General features: G+C 37.7%; 1 pseudogene across 1 annotated transcript; it reads right to left on the bottom strand.

Annotated features, from left to right (window-relative positions):
• Window positions 1-3,739: 3,739 nt before the first annotated feature.
• LOC143624858 (cytochrome P450 81Q32-like) lies at window positions 3,740-5,739 on the bottom strand (annotated as a pseudogene). Its single transcript, XR_013152187.1, has 2 exons — window positions 4,821-5,739; window positions 3,740-4,434 (listed from the first exon to the last, which is right to left on the bottom strand). The product of XR_013152187.1 is annotated as a cytochrome P450 81Q32-like (transcript).
• Window positions 5,740-5,975: the final 236 nt, after the last annotated feature.

Here is a 5,975-nt window from a genome sequence, read left to right as displayed (position 1 = left end):
GAAGATATCCAAGAGGAGGAAGAGGTGAATCAAGTAGTTCTGCACAACAAATAACAACAAGACTACAGTCAAATGTAGATCTACCAAGAAAACTTTACTATGATTCTGTATCTGAATGCTTGAGAGTGATTATGGAAAGCAGAAAGCTAAGAGAGATAGTTGTGAGAAGTGACTTTTATGATTATACTCAAGAACAACTAGAAAAAATGGCCACACTTGACCTGTATGATTATAGAGACCGAAACAAAATGGCAGGTAGGCAAATGAATGATCTCTCAAAGTTTTTGAAGAAAGAAGCTGACCAAGGATGCCGGTTCTTAAAAGAAAAGAGAAGTTGGAGAATGATTCAACTTCACAGATCGAAAAGGTCAGAGAAGTTGATAAAAATGGACCAAGCTGAATTGTACTACCAAATGAATGTAAGAGACAGGAATCCAGTGTCAAACTTGAATGCATGCTTAAGCCTTGGAAAAAGAATGACACGCCCCAATTATACAGTCCAAAGAAATGGCATCATAACTGAAGTGGAATACAAAGAAGATGTTGACCATTATTTGCTGAGAAACTCTGATGGAAAAATACTGGGGATTATCAAGAAGGATGAAGACTTGAATTGCTTACATGATGAAGATCTAATGGATATAAGGGACTTGGTTATACCAGAAGGTCACACTCATTATCGAGCCCTTAATATTTTTAAAATGAGAGCTGCATCAGTACTAACAAACAGAAAGCAAGCCGCCTACAATGAATGGAAGAGACAAAATTCCTAGATTAGGCTTTAATATGTAATATCTTCGGACAACCTTTTGAATATATAATGTGTTTATGTTAAATGATTATGTAATTTGATTTTGATTTGATGTGTATTTCGACTATGTGTAAGTAACAATAGAAATGTTTTGGGTCAGCTGAGGTGTTCCAATCTAGGGGGAGATTGTTTGGTCATGAAATTGACCTAAAAGGGGGATTGTTAATTCAAAGACTTGTTCTATGTGACATATGGAAGATTGGAATCTTCTCAACCTCCTCAGAATTCGCGAAGTATGGATCCGGGCACACCTTAGACCTCCGAGCAAGCTTTTACTTAGCCGGGCACGATATTTTGTCTATCGGGCAAGGTTATCTTCTGGAAGTCTTCTTTAGTGAATATCCGAGCATGGTTTGCAAACTTGTGTATTACCGGGCAAGGTTCACTAGATTATGCAGATCCGAGCAAGGTTCACTTTATCAAGCAGGTTTGTTCTTCATAGCCAAGTAAAGTTCACTTCCGAGTAAGCTTTAGGCTTACCAAGCTCATGAAGATAAGTAATTGGAAGTCCGGGCAAGGTATTCATTAATAAATATGGTCCAAGTAAGCATGATGATTTAATGATATATCTCAAGTATCATCGGGCAAGGTTCAACTCAAGCAAGGAACAGTGCTACCAAGCACACTTTGCTAATAAGCTACTCTCTAGCAAAGGGTTGAAAGGACCATTGAAGAACAAGGTTACTCGTAAGAGTTTGTCGGGCAAAGTCTGATAAAGTCAAGAAGATTGAAGTCTACCCGGTGAGTATTTTACATGGTAAAATACTCTTCAAGTAAAGTCTACCCGGAAACAGATCCCGAGCACACTTCTATATTACCAAGTCCTAAAGGATGGCAGAGCATACTCGGAAAGACAAGATTGATGCAAAGCCTACCCGGAAGACTTGTTTTACACTTAGGATTATTTATGAATATGTAACTTGAATATGTCTTATCATTTAGGGTTTCTAGAAGGAATGACAGCTGTCATAGGGTGGCAGGTCTATAAATAGAATGTTTTAGGGCACGCCGCCCATGGCAGACAGACACATTAATTAAGAAAGAATATTGTGTGTGACGGCTGTCTTAGTATAGTACGGATAAAACCTTCATTCAAGAAACCCTAAATCGATTATCCACTTTGTATGATTGATATTATATAAATAGAAATCTTTTGAGTAAATCTTGTTTGTGTTGATTACCTTTGAATACTGATTAAGCAACCATATGTTTGTTGTTGATTCCGCCTTTAACAAACGTTAATCTTTCTAAATATAGCAACCCGTCATCAACTCCTTTGTCGACACATCTATTTGTGTGAGTTATGGCATGATTTGAGTAAGATCCAGCTGAAATCGGGGACCTGACAAGGCCTCACATGAATGGCAGTTCCCCGTCTTATCATCAAGCTCGGCACTTTGTGTTTCTTTTATTGGTGATATAACATTCCTCATCAAGTGATAATTACAACATAATCTTTACTTTGTATAAACCAATCACATGTTTAACCAATATTATTAAACTTTAGTTAAGACTCATTATAAACCAATATGATACCATGAAAGTTTACCCAGTAACATGCATAATGTTATTCATCAAAGTAAATAAGTAGTAGATACAAACATGATCAAATTGAAACAATCTAACCACTTTGGATGACTTATATTTGATGGTATTTACTTTTCCAAGAGCTTAATCTCCTTGATATTTGAAAGAAAAGATAAATGAATGGTATAATCCTATTAATGGTGGTGAAATGAGGTGGGTGAAGAGAATTAAATGGAGGTTTTTGTGTATTATGTGTGCATTCATTTAATGAAGAATGGCAAAATATTTATAGGCTGGTCTGGGGTCTCAACATGGGCGTGTTGGTGTTAACACGACTATGTTGAGTGTTTTGTCGGATAGTATTAATTGTCTGTTGTCAGAAAATACGTTAGGTGAGAGAACACGACCCATGGTGAGCCTGGGCACGGGCCATGGTGATCTTGGAAGCTTCCATTTTGTCTTTTCTCTTGTCCTATCATAAGGGGGGGTGTTAGTATCAACATGGCCCGTGTTTTTATCAATTTTGTCTTTTCCTCTTATACTTTCACCATGGGGTGTAATGGTGTCATCATGAGCCATGTTGTGACTTCTGAATTTTATTTTATGACCCTATTTTACTTTCATCAACTTCTGTATTTACACTTTAACCATTCAACTTTTAAAAGTTGGCATTTCGGAACAAAATTTTGACGGCCGTTACAAAAATGTACCACTCTTATAACGTTTGCTAACTTAGATGGATCTAAATAAGTAACACTAATGACCATTATTCGGAACTATCACCATTGCCACCGCCTCCGCCACCACCACCACTATCGCCATCGTTTATGCAACCATCACTATGGAAACTAAAGTGATGCACTATGATCGTAATTAATACCATTGTCTCAATTGTCGTTGCCTCCATTATCAACACAACTGCTACCACTGCCATTATTACAATTTTATCACTAGTCACCATTATATAGTGAGTGAAATTGTTTCGGTATTTTTCTTTCCAAAAACAACTCATTTCAAGCAAATCTCATTTTAACGTGAATATGTTTTCACATGAATCAATGTGATATTTTCTTAATAGCAATAATTTTACGTGAATATGTTTTCACATGAATCATTGTGATATTTTCTTAATAGCAATACGTTTGAACGCAAACTTACTTTTGATTTGGGGTTGACTAGAATCTAGTATAATCGGACATGTTTTGACTTGCGCCCAAACGTATGACGCCAATGCACTTCACATCACCAACGAATAATCCCATGCCCCACCACTAGGTTGTGCGTTTGTGGTTTCTACAATTAATATTGCAACCATGTTTTCAAATGAACCTCTTTTGAGTTTGTTCAAAATGTTAACATCGTTAGAATTGTTATAATCCTTATATATATAATTTACGCAAGAATAAAAGGTAAAACAATATACGAACCATTAATGTTATTTTAGGGTATAAAAGACATTACTATTTTTTTACACAAGTTCTCAAAGGTCCATAAGAACATTACTCATTTTTTGACGTGCTATACACATTGCCTTTAAAGGCTCATCTTTGGGCATGGTAAGACCTTTTCCTTCCGACAAACCCCACCATTTCTTCACCGACTCTTTCCCATTCAAAGCATTGAATCAACGAAGCCAAAGCTAACCAAATTACTCGGTTCGCCAAGCCGGCCCCAGGGCACTGGCAACGTCCCATTCCGAACGGTACGAACCGATACCCCTCATTAGCCACTTTCTCAAACCTCTCCGGCTTGAAACTTAACGGGTCGTCCCAAACACTTGGGTCCCTGTGGATGGCCCAAGCATTCACCAACACTATGGTGCCAGGAGCCACATCGAACCCTCCAATAGTGCAGTCTTCTGAAGGCTCATGTGGCACCAACAACGGTACCGATGGGAATAATCTTAAGGTCTCGTTGACGATGCATTGGATGTAAGGCAAATTGGGAATATCAGTCTCTTGCACCAAACGTTCATTTCCAACATATTCATCAATATTTGCTCTAGCTTTCTCCAAAACATTGGGATGATTTAGAAGAAGCGACATGGCCCACTCTATTGTCACCGATGATGTGTCGGTTCCCGCAAGCAACAATGTCTATACGCAAATGTTAGGCCAAAAAGAACCACATAAATAGTAATACGAGAGAAAATATTAATATACAACACCACCAACTGTATAAACTTATAAATGTTAAAGCGAAAGGATATAAAAATTTATGCACAAAAGTTATTTGATACACCCACCATATATAAGTCAAAACTCCTCTCTTTTTAAGTTGAAGTTTTACTTACGACTAAACTTGTGACGAGGACATTAATTAGCAACATATATATGACACCTGTTACAAGTTTGTCGCAAAACTTTATTATATATTCTTGTGTCTACGAATTTTTTTTATAAAATACTTGTCATAAATGCTTGTTTTTCCACCATAGGTAAAAATTTATTTCAGGTTTAGCGACAGGCGGGAACACACTCACTAGTATATTGGCTTTGATTATATCATCCGTGTAATATTCCGGTTCTGATTCTTGCAAAGAAAGCATTACGTCGATAAAAGTCTTGGGCTTTTCATTTTCTGTAGCCGCACCAGTACGTTTACGCTTACACTTTTCTATCAGGTTCTGGGTAAAGCTATCGGATTTCTTGTGTAAATCCAAAAGCCTCTTCTCGAAACCCTGAAGGTCAATCCATCGTAAGCATGAAATGAAGTCAGCAGGGTTGGATGTCCCGCTGACTTCAAATATGTTTCTAATTACATCCTTAAAGACCTTGGCCTCCTTAAAATCATCAACCTCAGCCCCATAAATCCGTCTGTCAGCAATGATATTCATGGTTATGTTAAAAGTCAACCCTTGGATTCTTGGCCTCATCTCCACCGTTGAAAGATCTTGACATGAATCTTTTAATAGATCTTTGATTAACAACCTAACTTCTTCTTGTCGGACACCCATGTAGTGTTTGAGTCGGGTTGTTGAAAAAAGTTCAAGTGTCATTATGCGGCGTATGTCTCTCCATAGTGGACCATAGGGTGCGGAACCAAGTGCGGTGCGGTTATAGTTAAGATACGTGCCACTTAAATGGTTTGGTCTGTTAGCTAAAATGACGTCGTTTTTGGTGAAGCATTCTTCAACCGCAGATGGTGAGGATATGACTAGGACCGGCCTTGAGCCGAACCGTAGAGCCATTACAGGACCATGCTTGGTCGCCAGGTGTTGTAAGACTCTATGAACAGGTCTATTGATTAAATGAAGATGACCGACTATTGGGAGAGATGGTGGACTTGGTGGAAGATTTCTACCCTTCTTGTGTATAATAAGCAATTTAAAAAGATAAAAGAGAGAGAATAATGATAAAACATAAATGAAGAGAAGATGAGTTTCATCCATGTTGTGTGTGGTCATGTTCTCTCAAATGTATAATGCCCCATATATATATATAGAGAAACATGCAACCGCACGTACACCTTTATCTCAAAGCCAATTTTATATCAAAAAATGCGATAACTATATATAAACAGTGACGAACCTTAAACAAAAACACGAAAGAAGATTCAATATGGAGGGGCGGGCACACCCCGGGCCACCATAATCTTTCCGAATAATGGTCATTAGTGTTACTCATTTAGAATTCCT

This window comes from Bidens hawaiensis, unplaced genomic scaffold (genome assembly GCF_021521415.1).
Source record: "Bidens hawaiensis isolate Kalapana, Puna unplaced genomic scaffold, B.hawaiensis_p1.1 tig00003983_1, whole genome shotgun sequence".
Classification (NCBI taxonomy): domain Eukaryota; kingdom Viridiplantae; phylum Streptophyta; class Magnoliopsida; order Asterales; family Asteraceae; genus Bidens; species Bidens hawaiensis.
The sequence above is the reverse complement of the archived record's forward strand: the minus strand, read 5'-3'. Positions and strand labels throughout refer to the sequence as shown.